The sequence below is a fragment of the Chionomys nivalis genome, chromosome 11 (genome assembly GCF_950005125.1).
Source record: "Chionomys nivalis chromosome 11, mChiNiv1.1, whole genome shotgun sequence".
Taxonomy (NCBI): Eukaryota; Metazoa; Chordata; class Mammalia; order Rodentia; family Cricetidae; genus Chionomys; species Chionomys nivalis.
In genome coordinates, this window is record NC_080096.1 from 47,913,813 (window position 1) to 47,926,202 (window position 12,390).

Here is a 12,390-nt window from a genome sequence, read left to right on the forward strand (position 1 = left end):
GTTTACCTGGGGTCACAGCAGTGGTTCCCTTCAAGAGGTTCCGTCACCAGGCACTCACACAGATGGAGACAATGAAATTCAGCTTTTGTGGCCACTGTTTCTCCAGAAGCGCCTTCATGGCTTTACAGCGAAGACACTACCGAGTTTCTAGACAGTCAGTCAGATTCAGTTACTCAGTCATGTGGACACCACCTCCTTAATTAAACTCCCATGACAGCTTTAACTAAAGAAAATTACACAGAGATCTCTTTTGTTAATTCACTTAGTTTCACCTTAAATATAAGGGTGGGCGAGGCCAGTGATGTAGCTGAGTACAAGTGCTTGCTGGGTAAACCTACAGGCCTGATCCCCAGGCCCCATGGCCAACTTCCCAAAGCTTTCTTCTGACCTCTACAAACAAGTCACAGCACACACACACACACACACACATGCACTCTCAAAACATACCCCCCTCTCTTTCTCTCTCACACACACAAAGACATACAGACACACAAACACACACACACACACACACATACCTGGTCTCTCAATACATACATCTCATACACACACACACACACATGCACGTGCACACACACATACACACACACACACCTGGTCTCTTAATACATACATCTCATACACATGAGCACATACACACAAAATAACAACATATAAATATACCATGTCTATGTTATATAATATGTATTATATAATTTTTAAGGAGAAGCACTGAGTATTTGTCTCACTATAAAATTCTGAACTCCCCTCACTATTTCCATTTCTCTTTCTGGAAACATCCATAGGTCTTATCTGCTTCAAGACAGTCACAATACGGAACCCAGACTAGCCAGAGACTTGCCACCCTCCTTCTTCGACCTCCTGAGTACCAGGAGGACAGGCCTGTGCCACCTTGCCCAGTCAGGGTTTTAAAAGTTAATTAATTACAGCAAATTTGTGTAAGCTTCGAGGCAAGTTACATGCAGCTATAGCTTCTGCCTCTCTGGAGGCTGAGACAGAAAGGGCCACCTGGGCTAGTAGACAGAGGCTAGCCAACTGTCTCTCTTTGGGTAGCCAACCAGCTCCCAAATAAAAATTCCAAATGCAAATGGTACCCCGCATTGGGTACCAAATGCAGCAGGCTATCTCAGACCCCCCAGTCCCCAGATCATGACACAGGGACTTATTATTAGCTATGAATGTGCAGCCTTATCTTATGCTTGTCCCCTAGCTCTTATAACTTACATTAGCCTGTTTCTCTTCATCTATGTTTTGCCTCATTCTTTATGCCCTGCTTTCCTGCTTCCTCTGTGTCTGGCTGAATGGCCCCAGGCAGCTCCTTCTCTTTCTCCCTCATTCTCTCTAGAGGCTAGATTCCTGCTCTAACTTTCTGAGCTCCCAGGTTTTAACCCAGCCTTTTAATCTTGAGCTTTATTAGAAAGATAAAGAATTAGTTAAAGCTACCTTTAGGGCAGCAACAGAGCCATTGTCTGGGGATCAGAATCCCCAGGCTACAGTCCCAACAGCTGGGCTGCTATAGTTTAAAATGGAGCCACTGTGATGAAGGTCAAGCAGCGGTATGGAAAAGCTGTGACCACATGACTGTGGACAGGCGGTTCCAGACAAGAGGGTCTCTACTGGGGATGCAATCCCACTTAATTTAACAGTTCTGTTTTCTCAGTCTTCCTACTGGTATCAGAGACACATGGCTACTTTACCAAACTTGTCCCCAGCTTACTCCAGTCACAGGTGGCTAGGCAGCTGATGTGGGCAACAAACTGGGGTTAGCCACGATCACACCACTTCTGGACCCATACTGTCTCACCCATCCCTGCCTTCAGGATGGAGAGGACTCAAGATCAGTATCAGACTGACAACTACTTTAAAAAGAGCCTGACTTGGTTTCTCAGGAAATTGGGAATTGATCTACTTCAGAACCCAGCTAGAACCACTCTTGGGCATATCCACAAAAGATGCTCAATCATACCACAAGGACACTTGCTCAACTGAGTTCATACCAGTTTTATTCATAATAACCATGGCGTGGAATATTTGTTTAACTATGTAAAGATATGTTGCTGTTTTACCTTGCCTGCCTAAGGTACCTGATTGGTCTAATAAAAAGCTAAACAGCCAATAGCTAAGCAGTAGAGGGATGGGAGGGACTGGCAGGCAGAGAGAATTTAGTAGGAGGAGGAATCTAGGTTCCAGCAAAAACGAGGGAGAAAGAGAGGAAGATGCCTGGGGGCCAGCCAGCCGGGCAGCCGGCAGACAGACAGATACAGAGTAAGCAGGGCAGTAGGACATACAGAAGAAAAGAAAGGTGAAAAGCCCAAGGTGGAACGCAGATGAAGAGAAACAGGCTAAAATAATTTCTAGGAGTTAGTGGGACAAGCCGAGCATTCATAACCAATAAGAAGTCTCCATGCCATGATTTGGTCCTGGTCATCTGGAAAACCTGCTTTTCTAGTGTATTTCAATCCCCCTAGCATCTAAACCACCTGGCCTGACTGGCCCTGTCATCAGACAGATTTTTATTTTATGCGAATTCAGCATAGAAGAACATCAACATAACAAACCTCACAACTACCAGATTTCTTCTTAGGAGGTATCCATGGTTTACTTCTTTCTTTCTTTTTCGTTGTTTGTTTGTTTGTTAGTTTAAAATGGTATGATCATCAGTAAATCCTTTTTCAAATAGATATCTTTAATACCTACTACAATTGATCTAACTCTCCTCTCCACATATCTGCTCACTATTTACATTCTGACAAATCCTTCTGTTGTTTTTTTAGGGGTGTTTGTTTGTTTGGAAACAGAGTCTCTCTATGTAGCCAGGCTATCCTCAAACTCCTAGAGATCTACCTGTCCCTGCTGCCCAGCACTGGGATGAAAGACATGGTACTATACTCGGTGACAATCCATTTTTAATTAGAGGATAATCACATGAAAAAGGAGAGAACTCCAGCTGTACTTCAGTGAATACAGATTAAGGGGGCAAGCGAGATGGAGTTCACTCTTAACGATGTGCAAAGCAGAGTGATGACTAAGCAGAGTTCTTCCGGAAAATGGTCTTTTTCAGAGTAATCTTTCTGTCCGTAACTACGAATTAGGATAGTTATAAATTACAAACTAATAAGTAAAAGGGTTATTCAAGTCAAGGTCCTTGAAGACCGGGTGAAGGTATTCAGGCTCTCCCATCCAGCAATAGATGGAATCTTTTATCCACTGAGGATTTCAAGCCAGAAAGCTGCAGACAGAACTGTAGAGAATGACAATACAAAATAGATCTTGGTCAGGATGTGCAAATGCATAACCCTAGAGTCCTTCCTCAACTGGTATTCTGTAGCAAAATGAAATATAAAAGTTGCTTCAGAATTCTTAAATTTTACTTATTAATATTGTGAGGGAGGAGAAGGAGACAAGGAGAGGAGAGAGGGAGAGGTGAGAGGGATGCAGCGTGGAGGGGGAGGTCCCAGGACGACCTTGGGGAGTCAGTTCTCAGTGAGCTCTGGGATCACTCAGATTGGGCTTCCACCTCACCAGCTCTCAGTTTGAATTGCACGTGCTTTTTGCTACGCCGTTAAATAAAATGAATAGTAAAGTCTTCTCTAAGTTTTTCATTCATTATCACCCTTCGTATGCTTGCACTTCAAGCTGTATTATTTTAATTATTCTACAGGGGATAGGGGAGTGTGCACACACATATGTGCAGTGTGAGAGCCTGTGGAGGCCTCAGATCCTCCTGCAGCTGGAGTTTCAGGCAGTTGTGAGCTCTCCAGTGCAGGTGATGGGACTGTCCGTGAGTCCTCTGAGAGATCAGTACATACTTTAACTCTCAGGCCATCTCTTTAGTCCCCACATGCCTATATTTTTATTAAAAATCAGTCCCCTATCAGCTACCATCCATGCTTCCTAATATCTCTCCATGTCAGTTCTATATTCATGTGCTGCACTCACTTCTGCTCCCTCCTTCTCCTGCCACTCATTTATTTTCATGCACTAAACTTATACTCTAGAAAATGCAAATCCTCCTTAAATGCCATCCAGGAATCCGGCACACTTGGGTGCCAACAGTTACACTGGCTGTCTCCTCTTAGAGTTTATGGTCAAGCTGATGGCACTAAAACAAAGAAAGAAAAACAATTCCAACACAAACAGCGACACAAGTCAGGGAGGACGTGTATTCTCTGAACAAGGCTAAAAAACAATGGAGGTCCAAGAGTAAAAGGAGTGGTGTAATAGTTTTGCCCCAAGAATGCATCTAAACATTCTGAAGGCTCCTCAGGGTCACATTCTCCACTTAAAAACAGTATGTTGATGCACAGTTATTTCATAATGATGACCTAAATGAAATGGAACACTCAAACATTATCTTAAAACCAAAAGCTAGAGAGGAGTCTAAGTACTGGGCAGACACACATTTCCCTCATATCTGCCTTGTGACGCAAGTGCACGTCTGTGTTGCATGGTACATTACATCTCACAGGCTGTGTAAACCATTACCATAACCACCCTTCATGGGCCTCAAGGGTTAAATGAACCTCATGATTATTTGACGATTGTTGTAAGAATTAATATTGAGGAGGCTGAAGAGATAGCTCAGTGGTTAAGAGTACTTTGATGCTCTTGCAGAGGACCCAAGTTAACACCCACACTGGGAAGCTCACAACCACCTGTCACTCAAGTTCCAGAGGATCCAACACCCTCTCCTGGTTTTTATAGGCACATGCATGTGGTACACATACAGACAAGCAGACACTCATATACACATAAAATAAAAATAAAAACTTTTTTTTTTTTTTTTTTTTTTTTTTGGTTTTTCGAGACAGGGTTTCTCTGTGGTTTTGAAGCCTGTCCTGGAACTAGCTCTTGTAGACCAGGCTGGTCTCGAACTCACAGAGATCCGCCTGCCTCTGCCTCCCGAGTGCTGGGATTAAAGGCGTGCGCCACCACCGCCCGGCAAAAATAAAAACTTTTAAAGGAGTTAATATCTGGACTATCTAGATAGCACCTGTATTGTCTTGATTTTATCTCTAATATATATAGATAAAATTTACTACATTTTGATAAACAAATGTTATATCTCAGTAGCTTCTGATCAATTCAAGTCAACCAAAAATATTTAGAGATTTCATACTTTTAAGTGAAATGTGCCAAGCTGTTAAATATTGAGTCTATGCACAAAAATTAACACTGTAAGAACTGAAGCTTACATGAATCTCCACACTGAAAAGGAATTACAGAACATCTACTAACCAGCAGGCATTAAAATCATGAGTAGATCTTGATCACTGGACCTCTATGTCCTGTATGATACACTCTATACCATCAGTGACACCTCTAACCAACAATGCTTGGTAGAAAGGAGTCATAGCAGAAAATGTGGAAGTAAAAAGGGTCTTAAATAGATTCCATTCAAATTGCGAAAACCCCACACACACACCCATCACAAACCATTACCCTAATCAAGAACCCAGCCTGAACCCACAGGAATGAGACCTCTTTTGCAACACTCTTGCCAACCACACTTCCTTAGCCTCTAGCTGGACACTTCCAGAACAAGGGTGTCAACACTGTGGTAAGCCCAATACAGTTAGAACTGTAAAAGCCTGATAATGTTTTAAACTGTTCATTCTCCGGGAAACTGTTCTGGAGAAGCCATGTTAACTTCAGGGTATGTGCTCATGTTTAACAACTACATTTCCTTGAAAAGATGGTATATGAAGGGCTAGGGAGATGGTTCCATCCATAAAGCCTGGCAAGGAAGAGAACTTCCGTTCAACCTCCAGAAGCCCTGTGATACGGAACCGAAATTCTTCCCTATGATTTCCAATAACCAGACACGCTTGGGTGCTTAGAAACTAATCCTTCAATTTTAAATCCCCTTTGGTGTGTGTGTGTGTGTGTGTGTGCGTGTATGTGTGTGTACGTGCTTTGGGTTGTTTTTGTTTTTGTTTGGTTTGGGCTTTTTTGCTGTTGTGGTAGTGGTGGTGCTGGTTTTTTGAGACAGGGTCTCTCTATGTAATCCTGGCTGTCCTGAAACTCTATATGCAGACCAGACTGGCCTCCAACTCACAAGATTTGTACCTGCCTCTGCCCCCCAGTGCTAGAATTAGTAGTGTAGGCCTCCACACCTGACCCCCAGAAGATATTTTAAAACATCTCTCTAATCCCCTCCAATCTTCTCTTTTCCATATAAACTAGCACCAATCCTATTAATGGATTGGAGGACTATAGATGAGTAATAATGAAGACCTAACTGCGGTACTGGTAAGGGATTGGAGAGGGGATACCTGCAGAAAGCTCAAACAGTGGGATCAGCAACATGGCAAGAATGTGTCACGCAGGTATACACACACAAGACAGAGTCCTAAATAATTCAGAAGTTTGAAATGTGGCATCTAGGAGGACATGGTCACATCAACAGAAACAAGGAAACTAAATGGAGAAGCTAAATTAAAAACAAAATCTAGTGAGGGACTGGAGACAGGGCTCAACGGTTACGAGCACTGCTGCTCTTGCAGAGGACCCAGGGGATTCCAGGACTCACATGGCAGCTCACAACCATCTGTAACTCTAATCCCAGGGATCCAACACCATATTTCAACCTCCACAGGCCAGGCATGCAGGTGGTACTCAGAAACACGTGCAGGCAAAGCACCTATCCCCACAAGGGAAGGAGGGAGGGAGGGAAGGAGGGAAGGAGGGAGAAGTTTTTAAAGTGAAATTAGACAGTGAGTTTGAAGTTTGTAACACGAGTGGTTAAACTCTTTTCCAAGTCAACTTTCACTAGTCACTTTTGCCAAGAAAAACTTTACCGGCGTTGAAGGTAGTAACTACGTACCATTTAAACACAAAATATCATGCTCCTTCTCCAAGGCACTAAGAGAGCTAAAGCAAGCCATGAAACTCAGTCCCTGCCTTCATCCACCTTATATGCACACCACTGAACAGTCATGTATCACAACACAGATACAAAGTATGACAGGCGAAACTTAGTTCCCCTTCCCCGTGAGGGCGTTACACACAAACAGTATTACAAGGACAACACAGTTACAGCTGTGCTGTTCAGACACAAAGACCAAGGACACACAAATGCATCTTTCTATTCTGAACACAATACGGGAAACACTACAGAGAACACTCAGAAACTCGCTAGTGTTCTCAACAATTGTATCTATTGTTGAAAGAGTAATGCCTAAGTTAGGTCATCACCCCAAAGAAGAGCACTGTTTACAACATTTACAAACACAATCACTCTGACTTACAAACAGAAATTGTCTGGGTTTTTTGGGGTTTGGTTTATTTTTTAGTCATTCTTAATTTTAAATAATATTACAGCAATTGGAAAATATATCCACAACCTTTAACCCTTACAAAGGTTAAAAAGAAAAAAACCTGTAAACTACACATTCTTCAGCAGACATAAGCCCGAGTTCTCTGTAACTACACACTATGACAAGGTTTACATTATCATGTCTACTATAGTAGTTTTATGGCTGACTGATTTTATAATCTATTAAAAAGTAGTTTGCTAAATTGATAACATAACCACATGGGAAAAAAGTATTTCAAATAATTTTGAATACAATACCTTTAGTGAAATATACTCTAAGGCTGTAAAATGGCCAAGTAATTTTTATCTGGTAGATTTGTTGTTGGGCACAATTATGAACTAGTAATCTTAAAAGCTTGTGTGTGTTATTTATAGGATAGAATGGGTAAGTAGATATGTTGATATGGTTGAGAACCTCAATTCTCCCTGTGGTGAAAAAAAAATAGAGAAAGAGATGAATTGGAGAAGTGAAGAGAACCCTTCAATGCTGAGCTTGAACGGAAGGTATTCTTTGATATGGTTTCTTTTCTTAAAAGCACACATGGGTGGCTGGATAGGACCTACTTAAAATATTTAGAAACAAAAATACCCAGCAGCATATTCAATGCCTAGATCTTGGTTCCTAAGCATCATCTCACGGTAAACAAAGCAGGCTTTAGGGTGAAATGGCTGATGCAGATCTCCAGCAGACACTGTACCAGATGAGCACTGAGCGTCTCACAGCACAGATGTGTAGGAAAGCATTCAACAACTGATGGGAACACCCATGGGAAAGAGGATCCAGCTGAGAGATCACCACTGACCAATCTGAGATAATTTATGATCAAAAGAACACAAAACAAAAGGGTGGTGGGGCGAGAGGCGGCTGGTTGTTTAAGAGCACTGACTGCTCTTCCAGAGGACCAGGATGGATTCCCACCACCCACATGGTGGCTCACAACCATCTGTGACTCCAGTGGCAGGACCTGACACTCTCTTCTGGCCTTGAAGGACACTGCATGCACATGGTGCAAAGACAGACATGCAAGCAAAACACTCATACACGTAAAATTAAAAATGAGTTCATCTAAAAGGAGAATGATGGTAGCGTATTATAACACACAGCAAAAAAAAAAATTCTTAGGTACGTAGTACTGAGGATAAAAAGGAAGAACACAGAGTGTGGCATCCCATGACTACAATCCCAGCATTCAGTAGGCTGCTGTGGCTGAAGACTACACGCTAAAGGACAGTGAGGGAAAGACAGGCTGTCACCAGGATGGGGAAATGTCTCCTTTAAGAGGATGCCAGAGAATGAAAGGGACTGACAGACAGAAATACTGCTGAGACAGACAGCAGCACAAAGACTGACTCGGGCAAGAACTGTGAATGGTTACCAAACCATACAAAACAGCCAGGAAATAGAACAGTCACACGATTTCAAAGTATCACCTCACGGAGTAATCATTAAATGCAAACAGGAAAGTTAGAGTACGATAGTATACTAATGCTGGCGTGGTTGTGGGAAAATGAGCTAATGATTAAAACCTGCGTGAGGAAGTACTTGGGAGCGATGCGTCACAATGGCTTCATCTTACCTTCAGCTAGCTCAGTAAGAAAAAGGTGTCTAAGTGTGTTTAAATACAGAGAGCGCATCCACAGTAACCAGCAGAAGCTCAAATGAGGGCTACTGCTGAGGGCTAGCCATCTAAGTTTGGGCTGGAAGAAAAGGTGGAATTGACCTGAGAGCAAGCAGTTGACCTCAGAGCAGCTTAACTACTTCCTCCTCTACCCATAAGGGCTAACAGAAATGCAATGTTCTAAAGTTCACTAAGATTAAAGAAAGAAGTGATAATTCTAACAACTGATAAGCAATCACTGCCAACTCTGTGTGTGTTCTGATCCACCTGGAGTCTCCCAGACTCGCCTGAGGACTCTGTGCTAACTCATCCCCGGACCACAACGACTACAACAAGCTAAGTTAGATGATGTTTTCTCCAAAGCCAAACACAACTATCAAGCAATACATCTCAAGCACTGTTACCCAAGTCAGATGACCTCAGAGTCTGCTTCCTAATTACAGTCACGGGAACTCCGCACCAGGGAGGGACGCTGGGGAGCCTGCGCACACGCACTGTCTCTTCTGATCCTCATAACGAGGATAAAGTGAACGCTCCCATTCTCAGTGTCTACGCTGCTTTGCACAACTCTGTGTGTCTGCATTCCAGAAAGTAACAATACATCCTGAATTCAGATGTCCTGACTCCAGAGTCCAGGTACTTGGTCATAGACTCTAATTATTACCACTGTGAAATAGGAAATCTAAACTGACTGTACTGACTCAGTACCCATCAGAAATCACACAGTGAGGGATGCCAAAGGAAAGTAGAGTGTCTGCATTCCTCTGCGTACATTTGTATTAATATAGGAGCCAAGTAAGCAAAGTTAGAATTTAGCCAGATGCCCTATTTACTGCCAAATCTCAAGCCAAAAAAAAAAAAAAAAAAAAAAACCTAAAATGTTATTTAATAAAGTATCACTCAGTGTCTTAATTAGGGTTTTATTACTATAAAGAAACACCATGACCACTCAACTTTTGTAAAGGGAAACATTCAGAGGTTTAGTCCATTATCATCATGGTGGGAAGCGTGGCGGCACACAGGCAGATGCGGTGCTGGAGAGAGAGGTAGCTGCAAGTTCTACATTTGGACACACAGGCAACAGGCAGAGAGGGAAACACTGGTCCTGGCTTGAGCATCTGAAATCTCAAAGCCCGCCCCCAACGACACGCTTCCTCCAAAAAGGCCACAGCTCCTCTGCAGGCCACACGCCCTACTCCTTCCAAATGACGCCACTTTCTATGAGCCTATGGGAGAGATCATTTCCATTCACACCATCACACTCAGCTGCACTGTCGTGAACAGTTTCATAGGTCACATGTAGACTCAGAAGAGATCCAACACATTTTCAGATGCTCTCAACCCCCTGCATTCAAGGATAAAAACCCACCGAAAGAATCTGAGTGATAGTCCATTATTCAAACATAAGGAACTCAAGAGGCAGAGGCAGGTGGATCTCCATGGGTTTGAGGCCATTCTGGTCTACACAGTGAGTTCCAGGCCTGACTACATAATGGCATACTGTCTTATATACAAACGCACACACTCACACATTAAAGTAATGACACACAAGAAAAATATAAATTTTATATATTAATATAAATTAATTATAAATTAATAACATAATTAATAATGAAAATTAATCTTTACTAGCACTGCCACAACAAAAATACTAATAAAAAGGCTTAGCCCTGAAAATCTGATCTTTAAATGTTCTCTCTCTCAAAGAAGGCACCACAACCCATCCAGGTACAAGACCTTTGTCTATAACTACCTGGGGTGGTCACGTCTTCTCCCTCGCCTCTCACGTCCGTCCATTTCTGCCTTTACCACCACCTCCTCCAGACAGTCTCACCCCACATGTTGGGTTCTACCATTCTTCTGGCTTCACTCTTCCCCTCTAAATTTCTTCCTAGGAAAAAAAGAGCATCAAGTCCTTTTGTAATAGCATTTGACAGAGCTGACTTCAAATTTGACTACCTGGTATAGATCTGCCTTCTCCAGTACACAGAAAAGTCTACTGTGATAGACTATTTTACTCACTGTGCTGGCTGGTTTTATGACAACTTGATATAAGCTAGAGCTATCTGAAAGGAGGGAATCTCAATTGTAAAGATCAATGGAGGAAGGCCCAGCCCTTTGTGGATTGTGCCATCCCTGGGATGTCGTCCTGGGTTTCAAAAGACAGCAGGCTGAGCAAGTCATGATGAGCAAACCAGGAATCAGCACCCCTCTGCATCTGTATTAGTTCCTGCCTTTAGGTTCCTGCCCTGTTTGAGTCCCTGTCCTGACTTCCTTTAATGATGAACTACAATGTACATGTGTAAGCCATGCAAACCCTTTCCTCCAATATTGCTTTTGGTCATGGTGTTTCACCAGAGCAACAGAAACCCTGACAAGGACACTCGCTACTTTATCTGTGGGACCTACAGGAATCCCTAGTTAACAAATAAAAGTTACGTGTGAGGTAAAGATTACAAATGGATTCATAAACAGCCCTAAAAATAAAGTAGTTATAGGACTCAACTGGCAACATGAGGAGTACCTAATGACATAAATTCTGGCAACAGAATTTTGCAACTTACTCTGAAACTGAAATACATCATATAGTTGACAATCTTGGCCTGCCTGTTTAACTGGCAGTAACTCATAAGGTAGTAGTGAATTTTGAAAGTTTTTTAATCCTATGATTTGATAAAAACAAAACAAAACAGGTGCATCTATAAGTCATCTATCTGCTCTGCTTCCTTCAAATCTGACAGCTAGCCATGCTGCTCTCTAAGCTATGAGCCCACCCCCACAGCTCAATAGCAAAAACCTGCCAAAGGTTCCTTCACTAACAGCTCTCAAACCCCTTCCATTCTTAAGGCAATCACTCAGGATCTATGAAACTCAGTTGCTTCAGTCCAAAGTGACCATTGGTTCAGCCAAAAGCTTTTCTTCAAATGCAGGCATTGTATACCTGCTAAGTGCACTACACTGCCTACACAGAACCGTCCACGAGTGTCTTCCTAATCTCGAACCTCCACAGTTCAGCTTCAGGAACCTGTGGTTCACTCTGTGCTTCCCCCTGGAATTGCTTTCCTCACACCATAGAAGGTACAGATGAAATCACATCAGGCGGTGATAGGTGATAGGCAGATGATAAATACATATAAAATAGGTACATGGAAGTACAGATAGATGATAGATGATAAACACAGATGAATAGGTATAAAATAGATAGATATGGACAGATATAAAATGGCTGCTTTGCACATATTTACTGAGTTAATGCTCTATGCACTCCAAGATAAAGAACAAATCTTTGCCCCTTTAGTGCATCAGGAAGCATCAAAAAGAACTGGACTTAAACTCTCCGAGTGTTAGTGTCCTCATTTGCAAAAATATCAATAATAACTGCTCACTGAGTTCATATAATGAAATTATATAGTACAGAGATGAGTCCTGGAAGCAGGGAGTTCTGATCAACAA

General features: G+C 42.4%; 1 protein-coding gene across 5 annotated transcripts in view; it reads right to left on the minus strand.

Moving 5' to 3' along the window:
• Positions 1–12,390, minus strand: part of Atg4c (autophagy related 4C cysteine peptidase) — a 70,715-nt gene that overhangs the window by 55,904 nt on the left and 2,421 nt on the right. For 2 of the 5 annotated variants that reach the window (XM_057785550.1, XM_057785551.1), the window contains one exon: positions 10,691–10,828. The exons of the other annotated variants lie outside the window; for them this stretch is intronic. The gene's annotated coding sequence lies outside the window, so the exon portion shown is untranslated. The remainder of the gene's footprint in view (positions 1–10,690; positions 10,829–12,390) is intronic. 5 annotated transcript variants of the gene reach the window in all.